Below are 12,836 nucleotides of genomic sequence, written 5' to 3' on the forward strand. Positions count from 1 at the left end.
GTGAGTTTGAACTGCTGACCTTGTGGTCATAGTCCAGTGCTGATCCATAGCACCACATCAAAGTGCTAACCCAGATATAGAAATATCAAAAGTATAACATATCTGTAAGATTGAAAAGAGAACCAGAGATGCAGATAACAAAACACAAAGTAAAAACAAAGGGAATAATTTAGTTACAGAACTTCTAAATGAAGATGAAATCAAGTAGATTTCAAGAAAAAATATGATAAATAATAACAATCTAATTGTAACCAAAGAAATCTGGAAGACAACTATCTGGCCAACTGATAGGACGAGATCCGTATTTGTGCCCATTCCATAGAGAGGTGACCCAACGGAATGCGAAATCATTGGACAGTAGCTTTGATATCCCATGCGAGTTAAGTTTACTAAAAGGTAATACAGAAACAGCTACAAGCATACATTGACAGAGAACTTCTAGAGGTTCAAGCAGGATTCAGAAGAGGATGTGGAATGAGGGATATCATTGCTGATGTCCAATGGATCTTGGCTGAAAGCAGAGAATGCCAGGAAGAACTTTACCTGTGCTTTGACTATGCAAAGGCTTTTGATTGTATGGATCATGACAAGCTATGGATAACATTGCAAAGTATGAGTATTCCAGAGCACTTAACTGTGCTCGTGAGGATTCTGTACATAGACCCAGAGGCACTTATTGGAACAGAACATGGGAACACTGAATGGTTTAAAATTAAGAAAGGTGTGTGACAGGGTTATATTCTTTCACCATATTTATTCAACATGCATGCTGATCAAATAATCTGAGAAGCTGGGTTAGATGAAGAAAAATTTGGCATCAGGATTGGAGGAAGACTCATTAACAACCTGTGATATGCAGATGATACAACCTTGCTTGCTGAAAGTGAAGAGGACTTAAAACATTTACTGATGAAGATCAAAGAGCACAGCCTTCGGTATGGATTGTATCTCAATGTAAAGAAAACAAAAATCCTCAACACTGGACCAATGAACAAAGTTTTTATCACCAGAGAAAAGATTGAAGTTGTCAAGGACTTCATTTTTCTTGGATTAACCATGAACATTCATGAAGCAGCAGTCAAAAATCAAATGCCGTATTGCATTAGGCAAATCTGCAACACAAGACCTTTTTAAAGTGTTGAAGAGCAAAGATGTCAGCTTGAGAACTAAGGTGCACCTGACCCAAGCCATGGTATTTTCAATAACCTCATATGCATATGAAAGTTGGACAGTGAATAAGGCAGACCATAGATGAATTGATACTTTTGAGTAATGGTGTTGGAAGAGAATATTGAAAGTACCATAGGCTACCAAAAGAACAAATAGATCTTGTTGGAAGAAGTGCAGCCATAGTGCTCCTTGGAGGCCAGGATGGCCAAACTTCGCCTCTCATACTTTGGACATATTATAAGGAGGGACTAGTTGCTGGAGAAGGATATCATTTTGATAAAGTGGAGGGTCAGAGAAATAGGAAGAACCCCAGTGAGATGAATTGGCAAAGTGGCAGCATCAATGGGCTCCAGTATGTCAACAATTGTGAGGTTGGCCCAGGACCGAGCAGTGTTTTGTTCTGTTGTGCGTAGGGTCGCTATGAGTAGCTACCAACTCAACGGCACCTAACAACAACAACAATTGTATCTCTGAGAATGAAATCATACTTCTAGCCCTAGCCCAACTCCAAACTCTAGCACTAACCATCCTCCTAACCATAATCTTAACACTAAATGAAATCCTAGTCATAGTCTTAACCTTAACTCTCACTCCTTACTCCTAGCCACTGTTCCCACACCTCTTCAAAAGAATGATAGAAAACATCAATCCCTGCTGCAATTTAACCAAAGTTATTCCAACGGGCTTTTTCTGACTTCCATGGATTAGTTATATGGGGTAAAATAGTGGGCACTCAGATTGCTATGATCTTTTCCAGAGTGTTGTCAAGACATTTTAAAACCCTAGGTTTTAAGTCCAGCTTATTTCTACATCATGTTGGGCTACATAATTCTACCTTTAAACATCATCTGAAAGAACGAATATAAATTTTAGCCACTCATTTAAATTCATTAAGATATTTTTCCATCTGTAGAATGGACAACATAATTATAGAATTTAGTGAGACACTATTTTACAATGCATTGGAACACTCCAGTGCTGTCATTTCTTGGCATGTTCAGAGGCATAAACACCATTCTTTTAAAGAGATGTTATCGAATTTTTTCTTTTTCCTGGAGACTTAGTTTTTTTTGTTTTTTTCCCCAATGCCTTCAGTGCAGTGTATACTTCTTTGTGCAGTACCATCCACTCTTCTTGTTTTCCTTTTTTTAACTTTTATTGTGAATTGGTTGCTTGCCAACAGAGCATATCAGTATTGTATTCAACAATTCATATACATATTGTTTCATGTTCTTGTTTGCAATTGCCACAATGTAACAGCATTCATTCTACTTCCTCCGTCTGTTTCCCATTTCCATTATTCCTTCTTTCCTAAGCCATCTGAACTTTGTCCTAGGGTAAATGATGAAGTTTGGATCTCAAATGGTTGATTATTCTAAAGTGTGCATATCTCCCTACTCTCATTGTTTACCTTACCTGTCTGTCGTTTGGCTGAATGTTAATTCATGGGGGTGAGTTCATTTTCACACCTGAAGGGTGACTCTGAGCCACAGTCTTGGAGGTTCCACCATTCTCTATCTAAACAGGAAGACTGGTCTTCTTCATCTTTTTTTTTTTTTTTTTGATTTTGACTTTTGTTCCACATATTTCTCCCATTCTATCCAGGATCTTCTAATGTGACCCTTTCAGAGCAGTTTTTACCTAATTTTTTAAAAAACAAAACATAAAGTTTCTGTCTTATTTCAAAATAAAAGGTGTGTTGATTGTAGCAAATTTAGGAAACCATTTAGTAAAAAAAAAGGAAAGAAAGATCATTTAATACCTGTTTTTGTTAGGTGTTGTTGAGTTGGTTCTGACTCAGCGAATTTATGCACAACAGAACGAAACACTGCCAGGTCCTTAGCCATCCTCACAATCATTGTTAAGTTTGAGCCCATTGCTGCTGCCACTGTGCCAATCCATCTTTTAGGGGGTATTCTTCTTTTTCAATGACACTGAACTTTACCAAGCTTAATGTCCTTCTCCAGGGGCTGGTCCCTTTTTATAATATGCTCAAAGTATAAGAGATGAAGTCTTGCCATCCTGGGTTCTAAGGAGTATTCTGGCTGTACTTATTCCAACAAAAAAATATATATATATTTTTCTTTCTGTCAGTCCATTGTACTTTTAATATTCTTCTCTAATACAATAACTCAAATACATCAATTCTTCCATGTTCTTCCTTATTCATTGTGTAACTTTCACATTCATATGAAGCTATTGCTATGAATCTAGTGTTAATATTTTATTACTCTTTACCATTGCTTCTGGAGTAAGGTCAAACAATATGCAACAAGGAATGTCCTCCTGCATGTGCAAAATGCCTCATTTTTTTTTTAAAGGTCCAACTCTAGATCCAATTGATAAATAAATTAAAATGTATGAGATGCTATGAATTGCAAGATAGCCTTCTAGGTGAAGTAGGAAAGGCAGACTACAAAGACATGAGTTCTACCCTTAAGAAGCATTCAAAGTATTGCAGAGACAAAATATATAAATGCAATTGTTGCTAACAAAATACACACTATGGAATTATTGTAAAGAGTGGTTGCAACTGTAAGTATGTAACAATAGAATCTAAGAGGAGGAAGGATTCCTGTGAGCTAGAGTGATCCCTGGAAAATTACACTGGCATTCAAATAATCCACAACATGAGATAAATCCTTTCTTTTACAATTAATCTTTCCTTTGAAAAAAATCCAAATTCACTGTACAGTAAAACTCATGAAATGCAGAAACTGTGTATGATTTAAACCTTTCAGAGAAGGAAAACTCAAATATTTTCAACAAAATCTAGACAGAAAAGTGGTGACTGCACCTTGCAAAGACAAAAAAGTTGAGAGAGCTGGAAAAGCAAGGCAGTGATACAGCATTCTGGTTCTCAAAAGTTTCACTGTAGTATAATATCTCCATTAGAATGGTTTGGAAGGACACATTTTTATATAACTTCCGTTTTTTTACAGTGAGGCATTTTCCAGTGTAATATGTTCATTATCTCATATGATGGACTCAGATTAAAAACATACTTTGAAGATACGATGGTTATTGTGAGCAGCTTATATGATTTGCCACATTTAGTAAGAGTTGATATGGAGACAGATCCCAGGTCCTTTAACACCTACGGCATTATTCCAATTGCACCTATTTCTTAAAGGAAATAGTTTAAAAAGCTCACCAGAAAGAGACAAACTGGCATATGAATTTGAAAACCTGATTGCTATCTACTCAATTCCGATTCACAGTGGCCCCATGTGTGTAAGAGTAGAATTGTGCCACACAGGACTTTAAATGTGGCCCCGTGTGTGTAAGAGTAGAATTGTGTTGCACAGGACTTTAAATGTGGCCCCGTGTGTGTAAGAGTAGAATTGTGTCGCATAGGACTTTAAATGTGGCCCCGTGTATGTAAGAGTAGAATTGTGCCGCACAAGACTTTAAATGTGGCCCCGTGTGTGTAAGAGTAGAATTGTGCCACACAGGACTTTAAATGCGGTCCCGTGTATGTAAGAGTGGAACTGTGCCGCATTGGACTGACTTTAAATGGCCAATTTTTCAGAAACAGATCACCAAGCCTTTCTTCCAAGATAACCTCTGGGTGGATTCAAACCAACTCCTTTTTTTTAGGTGGCTCTAACGCATCTTTTCCTTTTACAATGACATAGGACCTCCAGTAAAGAATTTACTTTATATAAATCAGTTATCATTATGTCTTTTACTATTTTTAAAGTACTTTTACTATTGTAAAAGAACTCTCTCCTATCTGGTTCCTGTTTGTATTCTAGAATTATTTTGTTTCCAATGCTTCTTCTCAAAGCAGTTGAATGATTTTTTTTTTCTTTTTAAAGATAAATGAGATCAGATCATTCCCTGCTTAATCTCCTCCTCACCCCATACTCCAATGTTTTTCCACTGAATTTACAATAGAATACCAACCTCTGATGTTCTTGTACCACATAATTGCATAGCTTCCTCCTTTCCGTTTGATTGCCTACTCAAATGTCTCCTGATTAGAGATCTTCACAATTTATACAATCTAAAGAAGGCCTCTTTCTCCATCCCCATCAATTATTATATTTCACATCATGTTAATGTCTTGGCACTATCTTTAATCATCTTGTGTATTTATTTATTATCTATCTCTTTACACCAAAGTGAAAACTTAACTAGATTCGGATTCACCTAGGCTACCTCCCTAGCACCCTATAGAAATCCTGGCTTATAGAAGGTGGTTAACAAATACTTCAGAATGTTTGATTCACTGTTGCATTTCCAGTATCTGCATATTGTATGACACATACCTAGTAAGAACTCTTTAAGTGTCTGTCTAAGGACTGATACCCAGTGTCATTGAGTCAATTCCAACTCATAGTGTTGGAATCTATATAGGATTTCTGAAACTGTATCTCTTTACAGGAGCAGAAAGCCTCCTATTTCTCTTGTGCAGTGGCTAGTGGATTTGAACTGCTGACCTCCCAATTAGTAGTTCTGTTATTATTCTGTACAGAAGTAGAAGTCTTATTTTATAACACTCAATTCTTAGCTCTACATCCACCCTGGTGGACTGGGACTCTCCAAAAGGAATAAAGCTGACAGGGATACCTGACACCCTCTTCTCCAGTAGTTTCAGGAGAGTGAGGGCATAAACAAAAATGGGTTTGGAGTTTTTGTGATTCTAAAGCATTCATAGCTCAGTTTGAATCTTGTTTCAGTCCCTTCATTTGTAAACTTTGGACACTTATCTACAAGGTGTGCTTTGGGAACTAAACAATTTCCTCCTTGTCCTTGAACTTATTACTTTTCATTTTCTGAAACACCCTAGAGGTGATGAGAATATTTTCTTGCTTGCTACAGGATATTTTTGTTAGGAAATATTTCTAGAGCACATGGGGTGTCTTGGAAGAGAGGTGTTACATAAATGTATGTGACTCAATGAAGCTGTAATTACAAGCAACTGGGATTTTCTGTGTGAAAAACGAAAACAAAAGGTATACTTTTACCATTTGGAGCACAGTGATTAACAAAGCAATTGCTTTGCTATTTATAATGTAATTGCTATTTCTCCAACTCTGATTTCCTCTCTAACCAGTCATTCTCAATCTTTTGGAGGGCTAAGATGGCAAACCATGTTAAGTCACTTCTCCCAACATCACGTCTACTTGATCAATTACTAATATCATACTTGGTTATACTTGAAGAACAATGACATAGTTCTCTTCAAATTTTGTCCTTTTCAAGCAGAGAATTAGGATATGGGATTCTTAACTAGAATTAGGATGTGGGATCCTATCCCACAGTTATTTTATCCAATATAAAATTAAGAACTAATTTATAGGAGTTTGGGGGAAATATAACATAAAATGTAGCTTGACTTAACTTTGCTGAGACAGCTGAACAATGGAATTGAATTTAACAATAAGTTCATTGATATAGTATTGGTCTATATTAGAAGTTTGTCATGCTCTCATCTGTTTTTAATTAACATATGCACTTTTAAATTACAAACATTCAGTTAGTACACACAAAGTAGTATCATCTTGTTTCAAACCCTTTGTAAACTTTGGAGATTTATCTACAAGGTGTGCTTTGGAAACAGAAGAAACTTCCTTCTTGTATTATGGACTTTGGTATGTTAGAGATACAAAGATAATTCAAATTTCCTGCTCTTGAAGAATTTGCAGGCTATTAGAGGGGTTATTGTTTACATATATCTTTTTAAGTGGGGTTTTCTCTTATAAGGATCCAACAGGCTGGACATCAGGGCAAATAGTGTTATAATGTGACTGAGGGGTTTGCGACTATTTGATATTAAAGAGAAGATCCATCTTTGCCCTCTGTGCCAAGATAAATTGAATCCAGCATACATAGTCTCTATGTATCTAAAATGGCCTCCTAACTACTCATTTTGTGATCCTATAAAAGTTACTTAACCTTCTTGAACCATTGTTTCTTTTGCGAAAATCATAGAGAATAAAGCTTCCCTACCTTGCAATTTTTTTATTTTATTTTTATTTTTTGAGAATTAGAGGTAGCTGTGCTGTGGAGTCAGTTCCAACTCATAGTAACCCTGCATAGGGTTTCTGAAGCTATAAATCTTTTCAGGAACAGAAAGCCTCATCCTTCTCCCATGGAGTAGCTGGTAGTTTTGAACAGCTGACCTTGAGGTTAGTAGCCCAACTCATAACCGCTATGCTATCAGAGCTCCTAAGAGATAGCGTTAGGCCTGCATAAGGAACTTTGGTGGTACTGTAGGTTAAGTATCGGGCTGCTAACTAAACGGTCAGATTCAAACACGCCAAACGATCCATCAGAGAAAAAGTAGGGAGTCCTGGTGTGGCACTGTGGGTTAATGTGCCAGACTGCAAAGCCGTTTGAACTGCAAGGTCGGTGTTTCATACTCACTAGCTGCTATGTGGAAACCCTATACAGGGGAGCTATGGGTTGGCACCGACTCGACGGCACTTCACAATAACAACAACTCCTATAAAGATTTACCATGTCAGAAGCCCTAAGGAGCAGTTCTATTCTGTACCATAGGTCACTATGACTCAGAATTGACTCAGTGGCAGTATTTGGGTTTTGCTTTTCTTTTAGAATTCTGCAAGCTATTAGATTCTCAATTAAATGCTAACATCATTGTCAGCAACATCATTCTTTTACATTTTCATTATTGTTGAGTAGTATGAATATAAAATTCTTTAGTTTTTGTTTTTTGTTGTTTATTTTTCAGTAACTCTCAGGTAAAACATCTTGCCTTTTTGTTTATTCCAGATTCTACACATTGGAAAATGATCACAGTTTAGAAACACATGTCAGTAATTTTATGCACACTTAAGGACATTCATGGCATTTTTTCAGTGATATGCCATATCAGGGCTTAGAGTTCTTGAAAGCTAACGATTAAGTCAATCAAATGTCTAAGAGAAGAGAAAATTAGCAACAGCAACAACTATTAAAATAGTGCCATGGTCTATTTTTGCTTCTCAAGCTTAAACCTCAGTAAGAGGGTGGTGACTTCTGTCTTGACGGTCATATCGCCACTAGAAATCCAGAATAAATCTATTTGGATATTGGACTAAGATTTCCCAAACTGGCTATACACTCTACTCACCTGGGGAATTTTTTGCTTACAATATATACTTGCGTTCTCAACCCCAGATTTAAAAAAAAAAAAAAAAAAAAATTGCATTTAAGTTTCTATAAGTGAGCTCGAAATTTATTATTATTATTTTTTAAATCTACCACTTGATTTTTATGGCACACAAATTCTAAGATGATGCCCAGTTAGTCCCCTCTCCTTGTATTTATTTATAACGAACTCTGTCAGCGTAGTGGTTACATCAGGCTGCGAACCTTAAGGTCAGCAGTTCGAAACTACGAGCTGTTCTGTGGGAGAAAGATGAGGCTTTCTTCTCCCTAAAGATTTACAGCCTCGGAAACCCTGCACAGGGTCGCTATGGATCGGAATAGACTCGACGGCACTTAACAACAACAACAGGTAGTACAGTGGTTACGAGTTGGGCTGCTAACCTCAAGGTCAACATTTCAAAACTACCAGCTGTTCCTCAGGTAAAAGATGAGGGTTTCTGATCCCATAAAGATTTACAGCCTCGGAAACCCTTTGCAGGATCACTATGAGTCAAAACCTACGCACCAGCACACCACCACCATCTTGTATTTATACCTGTGTAATCCTTTCCCCTAGAGAATACAACAAAAATGATGGGATATCACCTCCAAGATTTTGCTATTTATATAGGATAATAACACAAAGTTGCCATCTTGTGAGTTTGTCAATAGAAAGACCTAAATGGCCTTTGGACAATAGTTACTTTCTCCATTAGACTTCTTTTTGGTACCAAAACACAAAGGATGGTGTTTCATTTCAAAGCTACATGATTTGAATTCCATGAGAATGATAAAACTGCCGTTTTGACATGGAATAAATCAAGGAATGCAGAATTTTTTGGGAAAAGTTTGGCGAGATGGAAACTCTGCCTTCAGAAGGCATATTGTTGTTTTTAAGTGCCATTGAGTCTGTTCTGACTCATAGAGACCCTGTACAGGGTTTCTGAGGAGCAGCTGGTGAGCTTGAACCACCAACCTTGCAGTTCAAAGGCATTAATCCAGAGTGCCACACCAGGACTCCTCAGAAGACATTTGTTGTTGTTGTTAAGTGCCATCGAGTCAATTCCTACCCATAATGACCCTGTATAGGGTTTCCAAGGAGCAGCTGGTAAGCTTGAACCACCAATCTTGCAGTTCAAACGACTTTGCAGTCTGACACATTAGCACCCACAGTGCCACATAGTATACATTGAGAAACACTAACTTCAAAGTTTGATATTTTTGCTTAATAAAAGTTACTATGATTTTGTAGCATTACCTTTTGCCTTACCACAGTAATTTTGCTATAAAATAAGCAACTAGAATTTGTGTATTTATAGATTAAAGGAGCTCTGGTAGCGTAGTGGTTACGAATCAGGCTGCAAACCACAAGGTCAGCAGTTCGAAACTACCAGTGGATCCGCAGGAGAAAGATAAGGCCTTCTGCTCTCATAAAGATTTACAGCCCCAGAAACCCTGTACAGGGTCACTATGAGTCAGAACTGATTCCATGGCACATAACAACAACATAGATTAAAAGGATCATAAAGTTGTTATTAGAATATAAAGTATAAATGAGTAATTATATAAATTACGTGAATGTGAAGAACTTGTTCTTTTGATATCTGTGTGCTGTAATATTTATTAATGATAATACACTTTCTTAAGTAGCTGGAAAGCAATACATGTTTGTCATCAATGTAGCTGAAAAATGAGGTCTGTGAAAGTTTTCAAAGCCCTGAATGATGTTAGAGTCTGGTACTTTTATGATCAAGTGATCTTTTCAGTTTTAATGGGAAAAATAAATCATTGTTAAAAGATAATCTTGTCACGTGGAAGCCTAAAAGGTACAAAATCAATGATCCAACTTACCAAAAAAACCATCCTTTGGAATGGGATAAAGCAAGTAACGCTGTTTGTTTTGTTGCTGCTACAGTTGGTGGTGAGAGTGAAGTAAGCTTAAGGAAATGCTTCATTTAAAAAATAGTAAGAGGAGGACACTATAAATCCGCTTAATGGAAAAATGAATGAACTTAATACAAGGCTGTTTTATAAGAACAGAACTGAAAGTTTAAAAATCCTTTTCCAGATCTTTTTCTGTTTCATCCAATTGCTTATTTCATGATAAAACTGCCAATTGTTCACATTCTTTCCCATTGTCCTCTTCTTTTATTCAATTTTTCATGCTGCAAATAATATGAACAGCACAGGGATAGCTACTAAAGTTAATTCTGTGCTTTGCTTTAGGGTACAAATCTATACAACAGTAGTTTAGGAATAGCTGGTAACACAAAATTGTTTCTCTAATAGTTTATTTTCAATGGAGCATATTCTTAGTATGTTCAAAATAAACAAACCCCTCTCCTTAAGCCAATATCTAATTTGAATTATTATGCCAATAAGATCTGGGTGAATAAAGATATGCAAAATGCAATACTATAAATTAAAGAAAAAATACCCCTTGGTTTAAAACAACACACACACACGTGTGTGTGTACACATACACACACCCACACATTCAATTAAGATTCTTGGCCATGCAGAGTTATGGCATTTATATATTTTGTTCCTCTTGGTGTGAAAAAGTGAAGGAGGGTGTCCCTAAGAGTCTTCCTTTAAATGTCACTCCTATATATAGAAGCATGTCTAAAATGGTGCAAAAAAGTAGTTTCCTCCAGACCAGGAAAACAGTAAGAGGGAATCTTTGTAACTCTGTCCTAAGAAACACTAGTCTGGAAAATTCCCAATAAGTTCGTCATGTAGGTTTGCAAAGTCTCCTTCTAGATCATGGGCTTTAGAAGCTTCATATCTAACATTTTCCCAAAAGGATACCAGTCTTTCATGTACATTTCCTAAAGAACGAACGAGGATATTTAAGTAACACCAAAGAGAGTCTGAACTGAATCTGGAGTTTGGAAAATAAGTCTAGGCAGGCAGCTCAAACCAGTGTTGTGGGAAGGAGGGAGAATTTGGTCTGATGGGATCTTGAAGACCCACTGTCAACATTTTCCAAGACAGTCATGCAACATTCTCCATGCTGAAGTCTGTCCTTTGAAAAAGCATCTACACAAAAGGAAACTATCAGAAGGTCACAGATCATTTTGAAGAATCAGCGCAGCATCACAGGCTGATGACAGGTTGACGATGGAGGTCATGGACCAGTGTTCTTTGGGGGAAGCCCTCATAGAGCAGAAGAGTTGCATCAGCAAAATGTCACTGAAAGCTGTCACCACAATCAACAAACAGGGCAGAGCCCTGCTCACTAATGCACCAACAGGCCAGTAAATTGAGACACGTTGATGCCTTTGCTGAAGGCTGCAACATAATATTGTGTTAAAGTAGTTTCTTGATTTAAACATAATACATAAAACCCTACAGAGAAAGGCAATGCATGCTTCTTCATAACTGTGATGTTGGTGTACTCCCAGCATAGCATATCTTTTCTTGAACTGTTTTAGCTAAAATCTTATGGTAGTATTTATCACTTATCAATATTGAAAGGCAGACTGTAAACAGAGAGTTAGGAAAATGTACGTGTAGCATGAAAAGACAAATCTCCACTTTTTTAGGAGATAACCAACACTCAATGGATGGGGAATTCAGAATCATGCCAATGGTTTTCAGCTCTAGATAGCAAGACCTGGGGTTTAGTCCCAGCTACCCAACTGTTATCTACGGAAGCAGCAAAACACTTCTTTAAAGTATTAAATAGCAAAGATAACACCTGGATAATTAAGGGGCTTGACACAAGTCATGGTCTTTCCAAACACTTCATATGCACCTGGACAATCAAAAGGGAAGATAGAAGAAGAGTAGATGCATTAAAACTATGGTGAAGGATATTGACTACACTATGGATTATGAGAGGAATGAACAAAACAGTTTTAGAAGGAATTCAATCAGAATGCTCCTTAAAGAGAGAATAATGAGGCTTCACCTCAATTACTTTGGACCTGTCCACAGGAAAGATCATTCACTACAAAAGGGATACCATGTTTGATAAAGTAGAGGGTCAGTGAAAACAAGGGAAACCCTCAGTGAAATGGATTGACACAGTGGCCACATCGATGGACTCAAGAGACCAGTAATCACAAAGCTAGGACAGGACTGGGTACCATTTTAGTGTATTACATACATATGCCTGGTGTGGCACTGTGGGCTAGTGGGTTAGACTGCAAAGTCGTTTGAAATGCAAGGTCAGTGGTTCAAGCTCACCAGCTGTTCCTTGGAAACCCTCTTCAGTGTCACTATGGGTAGGAAGTGCCATGACCTGTACAGGGCATCCAAAGCTTTTTAAGTATTTGCTGGACCCTCATCTTTCTCCTGTGGAGTGGCTGGTGGGGTTGAACTGAGGACCTTGCAGTTTGCAGTTCAGTGTTTCTCACATTGAGCCACCACAATTTCTATTGTACACATGGTAGCTGTAAGTCATAGCTGAATGAATGAACATGAAAAACAACACCCCACTGATATGCTGCATGACTTGGGAGCATTATTTACACTCTCTAAGCCTCAGTTTGTACCAAAAGGAAATGGTTAATGTTCAACCATTTCAAGAGATACCATATGAACAAGAGCCAATGATA

At 37.3% G+C, this 12,836-nt stretch overlaps 1 protein-coding gene across 1 annotated transcript in view; it reads right to left on the bottom strand.

The window, feature by feature from the left end:
- Positions 1 to 12,836, bottom strand: part of ARHGAP15 (Rho GTPase activating protein 15) — a 1,003,601-nt gene that overhangs the window by 321,426 nt on the left and 669,339 nt on the right. The window lies entirely within an intron of this gene.

The sequence above is a fragment of the Chrysochloris asiatica genome, unplaced genomic scaffold (genome assembly GCF_000296735.1).
Source record: "Chrysochloris asiatica unplaced genomic scaffold, ChrAsi1.0 scaffold00012, whole genome shotgun sequence".
Lineage (NCBI taxonomy): Eukaryota > Metazoa > Chordata > Mammalia > Afrosoricida > Chrysochloridae > Chrysochloris > Chrysochloris asiatica.